The sequence below is a fragment of the Eptesicus fuscus genome, chromosome 8 (genome assembly GCF_027574615.1).
Source record: "Eptesicus fuscus isolate TK198812 chromosome 8, DD_ASM_mEF_20220401, whole genome shotgun sequence".
NCBI classification, from domain to species: Eukaryota; Metazoa; Chordata; class Mammalia; order Chiroptera; family Vespertilionidae; genus Eptesicus; species Eptesicus fuscus.
The window spans coordinates 36,097,851-36,114,789 of record NC_072480.1 but is presented as its reverse complement, the minus strand read 5'-3'; the positions used below and the strand labels follow the sequence as shown (position 1 = coordinate 36,114,789).

Genomic DNA, 16,939 nt, shown 5'->3' with positions numbered 1-16,939 from the left:
TGACACTGATCATTATAGGCTAGACAGAAGAATCCAATACAGGCTAGCTTTTCTTTCCTTCTTTCTTTTTTTAATAAAGTGACACCCTCAGAGATTTAGAACCATAATGGAGAAAGGGTAGGATGGGGGATAACATAAACCTCACTCCTGCTACCATTAGGAAATGTCAGGATCAGTGTTACAATCCAGAAGGGACACAGGATGTGACCTCAGGAGAAGAAAATTAGACATTTGTTAGAAATGGGACTACAACTTTTTAAACTCAGTTTTTCTTAAGGACTGCCAAAGAAATGTCTCCTGCACTTATCATTCTTAGCATACATGTAACTTCATATACTTCCCATTTCAACAAATAATTTTTAGGTTCTTCTGCACCGAAAATTATGTGAGAGTAATAATAATCACACTGTCTCTAGTTGTTATACATCTAGCTTTTCTGAAATTCTAATCAGAGTTTCAAGAAATGTCAACCTGGAACAACTTTGATAGGTGTCAGATAATCTAGTTTTCCTTTGGAAGAATATCTGAAGAAAGTTTGATTTTCTATTTCCTCTTTTGTCAAAGAGAATGTACTTACAAGTGCAGAAAACAAAAGCGAGAATTGGGTGTAGAATGATATCTTAAAAACATACATATATACATATACTTTGGACACATAACCCAGAGCTAAAATGTCATTGTTATCAATATAATTATTTTAAAACCTATGATTTTTCCAAGAAACACTTTTGCAATTAACTTTACTCTCAAAATATGAAGTAGATCTATTTAGGTCTTTAGAGGATGTGCATGCCCCATTTCACAATTAACGTACGAACAAAAATCGAATAACTGATATTCAGAATAGATTTAGCTTTTATAATTGACTAGAGGCCTGGTGCATGAAATTTGTGAACTTGGGGGGGGGGGTCCCTCAGCCCGGCCTGCACTCTCTCGCAATCTAGGAGCCCTCGGGGGATGTCTGACTGATGGCTTAGGCCTGCTCCCCGGAGGCTCTCACCACCGCTGCTGCGCTGGCCAGCCGTGAGTCCGGCTTCTGGCTGAGCAGTGCTCCTCTAGTGGGATCGGCCAAAACCAGCTCTCCAACATCCCCTGAGGGGTCCTGGATTGCGAGAGGGCACAGGCCAGGTTGAAGGAACCCACTGGTGCACAATCAGGGCCAGGGAGAGATGCAGGAAGTTGGCCAGCCAGGGAGGGACCGCAGGAGGGCTCCAGAGCATGTCCAGCCTGTCTCACTCAGTCTCGATTGGCCAGACCCCAGCAGCAAGCTAACCTACCAGTTGGAGCATCTGCCCCCTGGTGGTCAGTGCATGTCATAATGAGTGGTTGAGCAGTCTTAGCATATCATTGGCATATTACGCTTTATTGGTTAAATGGCAGAGCAGTTGACCAGACACTTAGCATATTAGGCTTTTATTATATAGGATTCTGTGTAAATCTAGGAAAATAGAATTTTGATAAAACACCAATTCAGGTCAAAGCACCAATATTTTTGATATTTTGGTAACAATTTCTAGAAAGTGAATTAATGCTTATTATTGAAAAAAAAAATTTAAATAGAGGGCATTTAATTCATGTGCATGATAGTGTTTAATGCAAAAAGCACTGGGCAAGAGTAAAATTTAGGTTTTTCAATCATACTATTGAATTTGAAGAGTACATTATTCTTCCATCTGACAGGATTATGCTATGAACCTAATTATAAACACTAGACTAGTGATTGCAATTTAATATTGCTTTATATGCTTCTGCATGAAACAGTGAGTAATAAAATGTTGAAATAGGAAGTATCTAAATATATAATTTACTTGGGGGGTCTGAAATTCAAAAAGGGCTAAATGATGGATTTTTTAAAATAAAGATTGATTGACTTAACAATCCTTCATAGCAAAGTATGGGATAAAAGATTCGTTATGTAGTAAACATTTAGGAAAAGAAATGGAATCACTAACACGTTTTTAAAATAGCAAAAACGTCAAGCAAAGTTCATTTTTACTTTTAAAGAAATAGATTGACAGCTTACTGGAATGCTATAGAAATAAATTAGCACTGTTAGCATGGCTTTTGACAGTCTTTGTTATACTTACACATGTTATAGTTAAAAGATCTAAGGAAATCCAGCTATACTTGAAAAGAGACATTATGTCAGAGGGCTACAGAAGTATCTGGAAATGGCAGACTTTGGAGTGAAACTGCCCCACATGGATTTCCAGCTCTGCCAATGTCTAGTTAAGCACTCTTGATAAATTCATTTACATTCTTTGCTTATTTCTGGATAAATTGTTGGTAGTGTCCTAAAGGGACATTTTAAGAATTAAAGATTATATATGTGTGGTTCTTAAAACATAAGTGAAAAAAACATGAAGATATGTGAGTATAATCTTAGAAGTTTCTAGTGTTGTGGTATGGACATTTGCCCTCGGACTATTTGTATCAATGACTTTAATGTAGACGTATAGGTTATGCTTATCATATTTGCACTTAATGCAAAGCTGAATTGATAGCTAATGTATTAGATGATTGACACAATCAAAGTTTAGAAAATTTTGACTGATGGAACAGCATGCCCAAGCAATCAGCATGAAAAAGAGTCTTCTACTCAAATACAAGAAATAACTAAAAGAACCAAGGACGAAGGAGTCATGATTTGACAACATCTCATCTTAAAGACTTAGGAACTCTTAGTTGATTGTAAGTGGACTATGAGTCATCCTGTGATGAGAATGCCAAGAAAAGCTAATGGAATCTTGGGCATCATTAATAGAAGTATACTATACAGAGCTATGGAGGTAATTCCCACAATTCTCTGCACTGATCAGAACAAGTGGCAGATAATGTAATGTTCTGGCCATTGCATTTCAAGAGACTTAAATTAAGAAGAGGACAACGAAGTATCTGGAAATGATGCCTTATAGGTGAGTTGGTAGGTTAAATGTTAGTCACCTGTAAGTATTTCAAAGTCTTTTCCTTGGAAAAATAAACATCTTATTTCAACTTTTGTCTGATAAAATGTAGGACTAATGGAAGTTCTATAAGCAAGTAAATTTGGATTTTTTGTAATAAAGAAACTTGTTTTTGACTGAACTGTTAAAAAAGAAATGCCTTCCCTTATGAAGCGGTAAATCCTTTGCCAATGCAAGTGTTTAAGCAGATGCTGAATGATTTCCTGTTAGAACTGGATGAAAGTCTCCCTCATTGCACAAACATACTGAATACATGCTAGATACCAGGGTTGCAGTGATGATAAACAGAGATTAGTAAATGGTCCAAGTTTTAAAATATATGTGACAGATTGCAAAGAAGGAGCACCCATCCCATTCCAAAAACCTCTCAGTATCCTGTAATGTGAAATTCTTTATTAAAGTTTAACAGGCAAAAATAAAATGACAAAGGTAAACTCCGATGTCAAAATATCTAGTTTTATTTATTTTTTTTACTTTAAACTGCATTTATTATGAGAAAAATTGTTACAATTTTTGTATTATGTTTTCATATTGCATTTAGGATTATTATAGTTATACTAGTATATTGGGCTGACCTATGATTTTAGACAGCCTTGTCACACATAAAATGTGCATCTGTGCCTCAATATTTGGAAAAACTGTATTACATTAAAGCAGTGCTGTCCAAAAGAACTTTCTGTCATGATGAAAATGTTCTATATCTACACTGACTGATATAATGAGCTATATTTGGTTCTGTGCACTTTAAATGTGGCTATTGTGATTAAGGAAACACATTTTAAATTTTATTTATTAGTTTAAATGTAAATAGCCACATGTAGCAAGTAGCAACAGTATTGGACTATACTGCTGTAAACAACTGGATTAATCTGATATCACAAACTATTATACCTATCCTATCTAATAAAAGGTTAATATGCAAGTCAACCTAACAGCAGAATGACTGGTCGCTATGACATGCACTGACCACCAGGGGGCAGACGCTCAACTCAGGAGCTGCCCCCTGGTGGTCAGTGTGCTCCAACAGGGGGAGCACTGCTCAGTCAGAAGCCCTGAGCCAGGCTCACGGCTGGCGAGTGCAGCAGTGCTAAGGGTATCTGACTGATGGCTTAGGGTAACATTCCCTGAGGGCTCCTGAACTGTGAGAGGGTGCAGGCCGGGCTGAGGGACCCTCCAAGTGCACAAATTTTGTGCACCAGGCCTCTAGTCCATTAATAAGCATACATGCATAATTAGACCAAAGGAACTCATTATTTTCTTTAGAATTATGAGGATTTAAATTTGCGCTACTATTTGTGGTGATGTTATTCATCTAACATGACTTGTTATCTGTCTCATCTTTGATAAAGTACAGTATGTATATTTGAATCCTTAAATCTCACTTTTCTAATGTCAGATCAAGAGCTATATTAGAATAGTCTTCCTGCTTTTGCTCCTTGTCTTCCACATTAGTCAGTGAGTTAGGCATTAAAGTTTGAGTGTCGGGCTATGGGCCATTTGTGGTTTATCCATTTGGCTTCATGCCTTTGGATTTTGTTTGCTGACATTTCCTAGTTCTAAGTTACTAACAACTCTGTACAGCAAATGTTTCCAGTTTTCTTCTCTTTTTCACACTGTCTCTCATTCTCTCACCTCTCACTATAGAGCTCATTTCTGAACATTCCATTGAGTGTGCCACTACATGTATGGTCACTGGCATATCATCATAGCTCTGTAGCATATCATCATATGTAGCAAAAGATGTAGTGCACCAAAATTATTGGGAATAGTTTTTACCTCATTATGAAGGCAGCTTAAAAACCTTTCAACTAAATATCACAGAATCATGGAAATTTAGAGCAAACCTGAATTTAAGAAAGATTTAAATCTCATGCTTTGAGATGAATCTGCTTTTGTTCTTGCTTCTATTCTTTGTGAGAAAGATATTTTAATATTTCCTAATGAATAGTTCTCTTTTCCAAAGAGAACCATCATTTTTTAGTCCTCACATTCCCCACAGAGTGTTTAACATTGTAACTATGTGCTTCATGACAAAGCCATTTATGCAAAGTCGGCCCCAAATGCGGAAGGAGCAGGAGGGCCAAAGGTGGAAGTGGAAAAGTTCAGGTTGTTGGTTAAAAGAGTTTTAATAGGGAACTTATAGACATGCCGTCTCTGGTGACAGCAGGACAAAATGGATCTCCACACTGGTTACCCCTTAACACTCACGAACATACCTATTCTATACCTGCCTAAGAAATGGGACCAATATACTCTGAAAGGAGTACAGAGCTGATGGAGGGGAACAAAGAGACCAGGTACCAGGATCCCGGTGTCAGGGCGAGTTAGCGGTAGCTTCTCATCAGCCCAGGGTCTCTGCACATTCTCTAGTCTTCTAGCGGTATGTGAGGGGGTCAAGGGTTTAGGTGGATCGGTTTTAAAAAGGAGTCAGCTCTATGTGTACACCACCACAGAGAGTAGCATCCTATCTAATAAAAGCCCAGTGACCGAAAGGTAGAACAACCAGCATGACCACCAGCCCGGTGACAGCCACTCCCTCCCTCAGTGGTCCTGCAGTTTCAGTCTCCAGAGAATGGGCCAGGCACTGACGGACCAGTGCTGCTGGCATGATCCCTACAGTGCCGCCAGCCTCCTGGAACTCGGCTTCCGGCACCTCGGCTGCCTCCTCTCCCTAGAAGCTCCACAAGGAGCTGTTACTGCTCTCCCCTGCTTCCTCCAGGTCAGGCGCGCTGGCCCCTACCTGCCCCGCTCCAGATGAAGTGTGATCACTGCACGCACAGAAGGAATGTAGTGAAAAAACAAAAACCGATGACCAAGAGAATGCCGCAGTTGACATCCGGAGTCCGGCTCAGGAGAACGGAGAGAAGGGAGAATTCCATAAGTTGGCCGATGCCAAGATATTCCTGAGTGACTGCCTGGCGTGTGACAGTTGTGTGACCGCAGAGGAAGGAGTCCAAGTTTCTCAGCAGAACACCAAGGACTTCTTCTGTGTTCTGAACCTTAATAAGAAATGTGATACCTCACAGCACAAGGTGCTGGCAGTGTCCGTGTGTCCTCAGTCTCTGCCTTATTTTGCTGCTAAATTCAGCCTCAGTGTCACTGATGCATCCAGAAGGCTCTGCGCTTCCTCAAAAGCCTTGGGGCGCACTGTCTTTGACATGAAGATAGCTGCGGACTTCAGCATCCTGGAGAGTCAGAAGGAATCTGTGCGTCGGTACTGCCAGCTCCGTGAGGAAGAGCCCCGGCTTCCCATGCTGACCTCCGCCTGCCCGGGCTGGGTTCGATATGCAGAGCGCGTGCTGGGTCACCCCATCACCCCCACCTCTGCATGGCCAAGTCTCCCCAGCAGATCATGGGCTCTCTGGTGAAGGATTACTTCACCAGATGGCAGAACCTGTCCCCAGACAAGGTTTTCCACGTCATTGTGGCCCCGTGTTATGACAAGAAACTGGAGGCCCTTTGAGAAGTTGTTCCCACAGCTTTACATAGTTCCCAGGGTGCTGACTGCATGTTAACCTCAGGTGAAACTGTCCAGATAATGGAGCAAAGTGACCTTGCCTCAAACACCACCGCCATGGACACTCTGTTTGGAGACAGAAGGAGGAGGAGGTGAGGCTCCACGAGGGTGCCAGCTCCGACGGGTCCCTGGCGCACATCTTCAGGCATGTGGCCAAGGAGCTGTTCAGCGAGGATGTGGGGGTGCTCACCTACCACACCCTGAGGAACAAAGACTTCCAGGAGGTCACCCTTGAAAGGGATGGAGAGGTTCTGCTATGCTTTGAAGCTGCTTATGGCTTTTGGAAAATCTGAAGTGGTCCTGAAGCTGTAGAGGGGCAAGTTCCCCTGCCACTGCATGGAGGTCCTGGCCTGCGCCGGGCGTGCCTAAGTGGCAGGGGCCAGGCCCAGGCGGAGGACGGGTGTGCAGACAGGGCACTGCTGCGGCAGATGGAAGGCATCTACGCTGCCATCCCGGTGTGGCGCCCAGAGACCAGCGCCCATGTGCAGGAGCTGTACCAGGAGTGGCTGGGGCTGGGGGGCGGGGGAGACTCCCCCCGGGCCCACGTGGCCCTGCACACCGTCTAGGAGGGCCCAGGGCAGCCTGCCAGGACATCAAGTGGTAAAGGTCCAGCAGACACCCGGCCTGCAGGCCGCCTGAGGTGGGGTGTCAGACACGTGAAGGAAAGGCTTAGCATCTCTGTCATCGCTTTGGTTTTCAGAATTCCATGCTCCCCATCTGTCAGCTCCCTCCCTCTGAGGGGTGCTGTCGAAGTCACATGGCTGCAACTGGAATATTGTATCTCGAGAGGATTGCCCCAATGTACGTATTCTTTTATCCGATGATGAAAAAATCCCAAACAACAGGAATGGAGACAGACTACTGTCCTTTAGGCCTAAAAAACCCCGGAAGTGTCCTGCGAGGAGCTGAGACTTGGTTCTGCCCACGCGCCTCAGAGAGATCGGATGAGGAAATGGCCCGGTTTGGCCCTGACTTTACCCACTTATGCTACTCTTGAAGGTGTCTTTGCCACAATGTGAATAAACTGCCACCCTTTGGAATAGGGGCTCATACAAAAGTCTGTATTCCCAACTTTTCTTGAAACAGATCTATGTTCTGCAGCTGTGGCCACCATCCTGAGATCAGGTCCTGTCGACCAGGTCCTGTCGCTGGGAATCAGGGGGCACTGGAGTGGAGACCCTTCCCCCCACCGCCCCCATGCCCTTTTACATTCAGGGATTGAGCTGAACTCACTTTGGGGGAGGCCTGGTAAGGGTGACAGGTGTCACAGATGGAAGGATGGAGAATGGAGAGGCGGACACCCTGCTCGGTCCCTCCCTGGGTGGGGTCAGGCAGATGAAGGCTGGCCAGCCCGCCCCACAATTGGGTGAGATAGCGTCCTCTGTGTCTTCCTCTCACCCCGTGGGCCCGGCCACTCCCCTCAGCTCTGGGCAGCCCTCTGTATTCCACAACAGTGCGCTCTGCCCTCACATGCTGCTCCCCCTAAACGAGAAGGAAGAGAGCAGTTGGCCCACAGACAACTACACAGAAAGATATGCAGCCACCACAGAGCCCAGCACCCCGTGCACGTAAGGGCTGTCCTGGGAAGTGAGGCCTGTGGCCGGTCTGGTGCTGGTTTCTAGAGCAGTTGGATTTAGTTACCATGTGGGTGACATTCTTCTTGAACCCCTTGGCCTGTTAGATTTCCCTCATTCATGTGTTATTGTACCCGTGCACCCATCTGGGTTGATAACTGGGACATTGTGTGAAATTACCTATTTTCTGCTTTCAGTCTATTTACAGTGGGGTTTCATCCTCTGTGGTAACAAAGGTCCATTCTGATTATGGAATAAACAGTTGAAGTGTCAAAAAAAAAAAAAAAAAGTGGCCGCCAGGTGGCTCCTGACAACTGGTGGGAAGGACAGCAGGACAGATCTGGATCCCGGGCCGGCATGGGTGTCCCACAGCCCACCCGGAGGGCCAATAGTGTCCTGGCTCCCCCCAAATCCCCTTGGGACCCCACCCATGCACGAATTCGTGCACCAGGCCTCTAGTAGTGAAAATATACATACCTTTACTTGGCTGTTTTAAAGGTTGGAATTTCTGCTCTACTTTATCACTTGTTTCTTTACTTAAAAAGTATTAGAGCTGTTTTAGCCTCACCTTGAGGGGAAGATGCAGAGGTCCCATATATCCTGTGCCCCCGCACATGCATAGCTTCCCCTATTATCTGCATCCCTCACCAGAGGGGTGCCTTTGTTATAATTGATGAATATATAGTGACACATCAAATAAACCAAAGTTCACAGTTTGCATTGGGGTGCACTGGGTGTTATACATGCAGTGGTTTGGACAAATGTGTATTGACATGTATCTATCATTATAGTATCACTAGTAGCCCATTTGCAGGAAGAATCCTGCAAGCGGCCGCTGCGGCTGCGTGCGCAGCCGCTGCTGCATGCACTGCCGCTGCCGCCACCGTGGTGGCTGCCACACCTGCACCCGCGGGCCGCTGCCGCCCGCCCCGCCCCGCCTGGGCTTTCCCTCTGGCAGCCACCTTGCTTTCCGCTTTTCCTCCCTCTTCCTTCTAAGTTGTCTTCAGTCTTCACTCCTCCCTCCCTCAGCATATGCAAATTAACCGCCATCTTTGTTGGGTAATTTGCATAGTCGCCCTGATTGGCTGGTGGGTGTGGCTTTGGGTGGTGGGCGTGGCTTGGGTGTAGCAAAGGTGCAGTCAATTTGCATATTACTATTTTATTAGGTAGGATAAGAATATTTTCATGGCCCTAAACATTTTGTGTGCTCTGGGTGTTCATCTCTCCCAACCTCCACCCCCGTAGTAACCACAGATCTTAATACTGTCTTCACAATTTTGCCTATTCCAGAATGTCAAATTGTTGGAATCCTACAGTATGTTGCTTTTATAGATGGGCTTCTTTTACTTAATAATATGCGTTTACATTTCCTCCATGTATTTTTATAACTTGAGAGCTCACTTCTTTTTAGCGCTGAATAATATTCCATTTTCTGTATATACCAGTTTATTTATTCATTTGCCTACCGAAGGACATCTTAGTTACTTTCTAGTTTGGGTAATTATGAGTAAAGCGGCCATTAACGTCCATGTGCAGGGTTTTGTGAAGACATAAGTTTTCACCTCCTTTGGTCAAATACCAAGGAACATGCTAGCTGAATTGCCTTGTAAGAATATGTTTAACTTTGTAAGAAACTTCTAATTTGTCTTTCAACGTGGCTGTATCATTTTGCAAACCCACCATCAATGAATGAGAATTTCTGTTGCTCCACATCCTAACCAGCATTCGGTGTCGCCAATGTTCATATCTGTCTATCCTAATGGGTGTGTTATGATATCTCATTGTAGTTTTAACTTATATTAATTTTTACTTTATCTCATTTGATACTTGAAACAACTTAAAAAAACAAGTGAGGTAGGCAGGGCAATCATTACCATCTCTGTTGCTAAATGAGAAAACCTCAGAAGCATAAGGGACTTGCCCAAGAGTTTGTGTGTGCTGAGTTGCAGAAATGAGAGGAAAATTAAATTTGATGCTTAATGCCCATGATACCCATGTGAAAAAATAAGTACCACATGACTAAATAAATAAATATTTTTAAAATATGGCATATGATTCAGCTATTTTCTCATTCTTAGTATAAGTTGGTAATGAGAACACTTTCAAAAGGATTTGGGTGACCTGAATTTAATTTTTAAATCTGTAATTAGCCTTTGACCTTGAATTTCTGACTTCTTAATTTAAAAGTTGGCATTATTTGTGTTTTGAGGAAATATATCTAAAATATGTTTTATATAAGAATTTATAATCTGTCTTCACATATATTATCGTCTCTTTAATGAAACAACTATGGATAACATTAAAAATAATCAAAGATTATTCTATTAATATGCTAATAGTGTTATCACCTTCACTAGGTTATCAGGGCATAATGAGTTGCTGTGATTAAAAATAATCATTCATTCATAAGCATTATAATAAATAAATTATGAAGCCTCTGCAATCAATTAATAATAAATTTTAGATCTAAATTATGATGGCCCTGAGGGGGAAAATAGAACAATTTAATATAAATAGGAAAAATATAAATTTGTAAAAGGTCACAGTTGGAATGTTTGAGCAGGTTGCTTTTGGGGGATATATGTAGGAGGCTGCACTAGCTTGATGAGTATAATCTGGAAAGGCTCCCTAAGCATATGGAGTGGTGAGAAAGAGTGGCACAGAAATGCTAGTGAGGAAAGGTGAAAATTGGAAAAGCTTGGGGAATGGAATTGCCTGAGGGAAGAAGAAAAGAACTGATGTAGAGATGGTCACTGTATTTTTGGACATCATGAGGTTATTTTGAATATGCTCTTTTAAAGAATAAGCTATAATATGTCAATAAGAGGCTAAAATCTCTACACATAAAACCCTAATATGCAAATAGACCGAACTGCGGAACAACTGAACAACCGGATGCTATGACATGCGCTGAACACCAGGGGTTGCATGCGGAACATGATGGCCATCAGCGGGATGGTGGAGCAGGTGAGCGGGGGCGCCAGACCAAGGTGGGGCATCAGGCACTGTCATTGAGGTGAGCCTCATGTGGTACTGAAAATTCTTTGCTACCAAGCACCACAATCCTGCCCAGTGCTCGCACCTGCTGCTGGCTCCCGGCGCTGGCCCTGATTGCCTGGTGCCATCAGTGGGTGTGAGTGGCAGCTGCCAGCCCCAATCACCCCTGAGGGCTTCTCCACCTCCCCTGCTCCTGAGGGACTTTTGGGGCAGCAGCTGCTGCTCACACCCACTGATGGCACCAGCCCCATTCGTACCTGCTGCTGGTGCCAACCACAATGGCTCTGTGCCATGAGTAGGTGCTAGTGGGGCTGGCGTCGTCAGTGTGTGGGATCGGCAGTGGCGGGAGCCAGGCTGCCTGCAGACAGGGCACTGGGTGCTGTGGTGGGAGGGTCTGGGTGGGGGTGTGGAGGATGGGCCAAGATCCACTCCTCTGCCCACCGCAGCCTCGCAGCCCACAGTTCCTTTCAAGGTGCTTGAATTCGTGCACCTGGGCCCATAATATGTCAATAAGAGGCTAAACTGGCTTGAATGGTTAAATAATATTTTAGATGATAGCAATCTTTAGTTTCAGCCTATTGACCAAAGTCCAATTTAGTATTAAGAATCGTATATAATAAAAGCCTAATATGCAAATTGTCCCCTCTACTGAGAGTTCCACTGGGAATTCGACCAGACCTGGAGTTTGACTGTTTGGTATGATGTGTGCTGACCTCCAGGGGGCGGTGTGGAACATGGAGGTCATTAGTGATGTGCTGCGACCTCTCGCTGGCTACCTGGGGACAGGGGTGACAGGGACAGAGGTGCGGTGAGAATGCAGGGTGTCCGCCAAGCTCGCTTTCACTCCCCCTGATAACCTCCCCTGGGACACCAGGGCTCGCACGCTGGGGAAGCCCCCATGCTCAGGTGCTGGGTGCCTGCAAAGAGCCTTCCTCACACCCACACGGTGTCTTCCGGGTAAGCCAGGCCACAGCCGCTGGGACTGCAGGGTTCAGTCAGGCTCTCCATGGGTTCATGCAGGAGCTAGTTTTCTAGGCCAGCTGGGAGAGAGCATGCTGCCCGCCTGGCTTCTGTGTGGTACCTCTGGGTGGCCCAGAGGCCCACACTGCACCCTGGCCCACGGTGTCTGGCCACGCTCACTGCATCTTCACATGGGGACTCAGGGGCTGTGACTCAGGTGGAGGGAGGCACACGTGATCCCGGGAGCCTAGGTGCTGCCCAGGGCTCAGAGGTCAGTTGGAACCTGCCCTTCCACACTAGACACCCATGCTTCGATTGCAGGCGAGGCCTAGGGGCTGCACCTGTGCACGAATTTCGTGCACCAGGCCTCTAGTGTCCAATAATGGGTAAGGTGAAGTTTTTAATTTGTATGCTCTGCATAGCATCATTGTAAATGCCCTTACATTTAGAAGGAAATGTTTGCTATTCTCTTCTGAATGTAAACACATTTACAATGTATGAAGGGTTTTATTTATTTTTATTATTATTAATTTTTTATCCTCACCCAAGGAGGATATTTTTTCCATTGATTTTTAGAGAATGGAAGGGATCAGTGATGGGGAGGGGGAGCACTTAAGCCCCCACCAGGGATAGGGATCAAGCCTGCAACCGAGGTACATGCCCTTGACTGGAAATCAAATCCCAAGACCCTCCAGTGCCCAGGCTGATGTTCTAACCACTGCCCCATGCAGGCCAGGGCTGAATGAAGGATTTTTAAATGCTTTATTCTTCTTTCATTTATAAAAAAGAACTATTTAAAAATGTTATATTTTAAAAAGTGCAAAAATTATTTGCTTTTTCTAATTATTTAATACTAGCGTTCCCGTTGCAGGAAAAATCCTGCAATAGGATTTCCTGCTGCACTCAACCCTGCCTCCGTTCCTCCCTTGTCACCCGCCCCGCCTTCTCCTCCAGCCCACCTGCTTTTCCCTTCGCCCCCGGCCCCGCCTCCGCTCCGCCCTTGTCGTCCGCCCCGCCTTCTCCACCAGCCCGCCTGCTTTTCCCTTCGCCCCTGGCTTCTTTCGATGCTGTCTTGATATGCAAATTAGCCGCCATCTTTGTTGGGGTTATTTGCATACTCGTCCTGATTGGTTGGTGGGCATGGCTTGGCTGGTGGGCGTGGCTTAGGTGTAGCGAAGGTGCGGTCAATTTGCATATTTGTCTATTATTAGATTAGATGTTATCTCTAGTAAAAGAAAACTTCATATTTAATAGTTTTTATTTGATAATTGTCAGGAAAATATGCAGTGTGTAGTTCTATGATGCCCTTGATTTTGTTTGTGCCCCAGATCTCTCACTCAAAAAAATTACTATGTTAATTAACCTTGAGCATGCATTTTTACTTCAAAGGAATGTTTACAGTTAGATGCTTATTCCAATATTTGAAGAAATATTTTTGGAATGACATCTTGTTCATCATTCTGAAACTGGACATGTTATTTTTTTCCAAGATAGGACTTAAGAGATTAATAGGAAAAATTCCTTACTTGAAGGTCTGTTAGACTCCTGAAAAGCTTTATTTTAAATGATATTTTCCCCTAAGAAGCAGCCCATTGCAATAGAGTGAGCCATAAAAAGTACACAATAGGTCCACATTGTTTTAGGACAATAATTTTTAATCAGAGTTGAGATAATCTGACATTGAAACATTGGCTAAAGCCAGGCCTACACTAGCTCCAGGTGGATGGATAACATTTCTTTGCCAAAGTATGCAATCACCACAATCCATTTCTCTTTTATTTTTGTTGTTTTCTAATATGATTAGATTATTTTTTGTCTGTCTTTATCTGGTATACACAATTTTGTCTTAAAGAAAGCAACACATGTAAGTGCCTTGAGAGGTATTTCATTTAAGCCTAATTTTTAAATACACCAGATAGCATTGTATTCCACAGAAAGTGATAAAGTATATTTCACTACCTGTTTGTTTTGTACTTACCATATTTCCAATAAATACATACATATTACCTTTGTTTTTCTGAATATAAGCAACAACTAAGTTTGTACTATTTATTCATTTCATGCACTTATAAAACTCACAATTTATCACCCCAAGAGATAAAGTATTATTGTTTTCATTATTAAATGTGGAAACTATTAATAATATTACTAGTAGTTTTAACATTTATATCATTACAATTTTACCATTACTTAACATACAGCATGAACACAGACTTTCTGTAAAAGAATGTCTTTTATGGTATAACTGTTTCCAAAACATATTGCCTTACTCAGAATTATTACCATGCACAAAATCAGGATTATAGATCTTCTGCTTTTAGATTGATAAAATAAATCTATATGTTCATTGTATATTGATTCATTAAATTGTATTTTTTATTGACTCCCTAAAAGAGAAATAATGAGTGTTTGGAGTCTGCACATATGAATGCTGAACTCATCTCTTTACTTTTGACTAACACATGTGTTTGTAAGATTATTTGAATATTTTTTAACACACCATCTCTGCATTATTAGAATAAAAGCAAATAAGAAAAGTAGTGTAAAAGCAAATTCAATGTGCTTACTATGGAAATTATTGAGTATCTAAGGAGTGAAAAATTTACCATTTCTTGGAGTCTCACTGGATTTAAATCCACCTACTCAATATTCAATATACTAAGACATTTAACAGAACAACAAATATAAAATGATGGAGATATAAGATAGTCCTTAAGAGGCAGGTATACTGTGGGAATTTATATGGCATTTTACTCTTCTGAAATTGTGTCTCCTCAGAGTACAACAATTAAATGATTTATTTTTGCTGAGATTTTTTTTTTATGGTTTCTCTAGTAGTTGAGTGTGCTGAGTTATATCCAGTTTTGCAGATTTTCTTGAATACTTAACGATAGCTATTTATGATCCCTATCTACTTTAATGTGGACCTAGGAGAATGATACATGTCTTCATTTAGAATATTAGAACTCTAGGTGTACCCCTCACCACACTTTACAGACCAAAGATCCTTTTCATTACCCCTTTTTCTAACAGAACCAATTTTATGTAATGCATAATAAAGTAATTACTTGACATAATTTTATTAACCAGAGACATATCTAATATAACCAAAGTTTTTGATCAACATAAAAAAATCTAGTGATCTAGTGTTATTTTTCTCAATTGATTCAATTATATCTAAAAAAAAAAGTACTTGATATTTTAAACTGTGAAGATTTACATTGGATAAATATTTAAATTATATTAATGTAATTTCAATATTTCTTAAATTTTGAAAAGCATTGACTTCTATTACTCCCTTTGATTTTGCCAGTTTACTCAATTATTTAGCATTAGACAATTCATCTTTTGGGAACAATAAGGATGCTGAAGTGACTTGTAATTGTGCTTAAAGTCTAGTGGACCTTATTTTAAAGATATAATCCCCATGTTACATAAATAATGAGCTCTTTGCTTGTTTTTGTAACCATGTTTGAAATTATACACCAATGGATTATTTCAACATATGCTTTAAAATGTATCCCAGTTCTATTTTAAACTGTATAGCTATAGAAAAAAATAGAAATGGAAAATTATTTTGTACTATAGTCATGCTAAAGTTGGTACAAATCAGATGAAAAACAATAGGTAGAAAATATATAGAAGTTATACATATTTATGCATAATCTATCATCTTTCCATTCATTTAAATGGATTTTCCACAGCTGCTACTTTTTAGAGAAAACCAACAAATAAATTGTGTAATTATCTTATGAATTGATAATCTATACAGTTTAATCTTCCATTGAAACTAAGACAGCCATGGTTAATAATACATAGTTTTTTAATAATTAAAAAACTATAATATTTATAGAACTTGGTAAGTTTATTGAATATTATTAATAAGAATTGATTTAATGATTTCATATTCCTTTGAAAAATATTTTCTCTTTGGTGCATTAAAACTGTAATGAATGCTACTATTTTCTTATCTGCCCCAATATAAATACTGTTAAAATAATAATTATAACATCAATGACTAGTATATTATAGCTTCTAAAGAAAAAAAAGTATAAAGTATAATCTTAACTGTTACTTTATGTAAAATCCAAACAAGTAAATGACAATGTGAGAATGACCTTCATTATTTCTTGGGCAAAATTTAATTAACAGGAGACCATTTCCTTCTAGGAACCCATTGTGGCCCTTTGAAATTTTTTGGAGTGATTGAATTCTTATCATAAATTCTTTAAAGAGCTTTCAAAAGTACTGAGGAAAAGCAAGTAGATAAAAATAAATCTAGTTGTATAACTTTGATGGCAGTCAACAAAGCATTCCGATTCACATGAAGTCTAATGATATGTTTGGAAATATTCAATTATATGTCACTTAAAAAATCAAAACCATTCTTTTGTGATTATTCTTTTAAATTGCTACTGTAAGATCTTTATAGAACACTGACACCTAATTTTGGATGGTGACCAAAAGCTCTTTTGCAATTACATATATATTTTTAAGTGAACATGAAATCAACAAAAGTGTTTTGATTTCAGTTCAGTTGCAAACATATAAAGACTGATCTTTATTGTTTGTCAGTCAGTTCACAAACAAGACTTTCAGACGCTGGGTCTTTTTGCTTTATGCTTCTTTGTGTCAAAATCACTCCCTAATAGGTATTCTGGTGTTAGATGGTGTTTCAGAGTGCTGAGTCACTAAGGAAATTATATATATAAAGATCCTCACCTAGTAAATTGCTCAGAAACCATCAGAAATTTTGACATAGAGTCTCAATCATTTCAAAAACTCTCCTGATTTAGATTTCATGGATTGAGACTTGATGACATAAAGAAAAGGGTAACCTTGTTTGTTTGTTCTAGCTCTTAGAACGAAATAATGTCTTTTCTTACTTAGTAATTTCTTTTTTTAAAAATATATTTTATTGATTTTTT

At 41.1% G+C, this 16,939-nt stretch overlaps 1 protein-coding gene and 1 pseudogene across 1 annotated transcript in view; both read left to right on the top strand.

Annotated features, from left to right (window-relative positions):
- PCDH9 (protocadherin 9) overlaps positions 1–16,939 on the top strand; it is a 381,383-nt gene that overhangs the window by 285,656 nt on the left and 78,788 nt on the right. The window lies entirely within an intron of this gene.
- On the top strand, positions 5,718–7,046 carry LOC129150071 (nuclear prelamin A recognition factor-like; annotated as a pseudogene).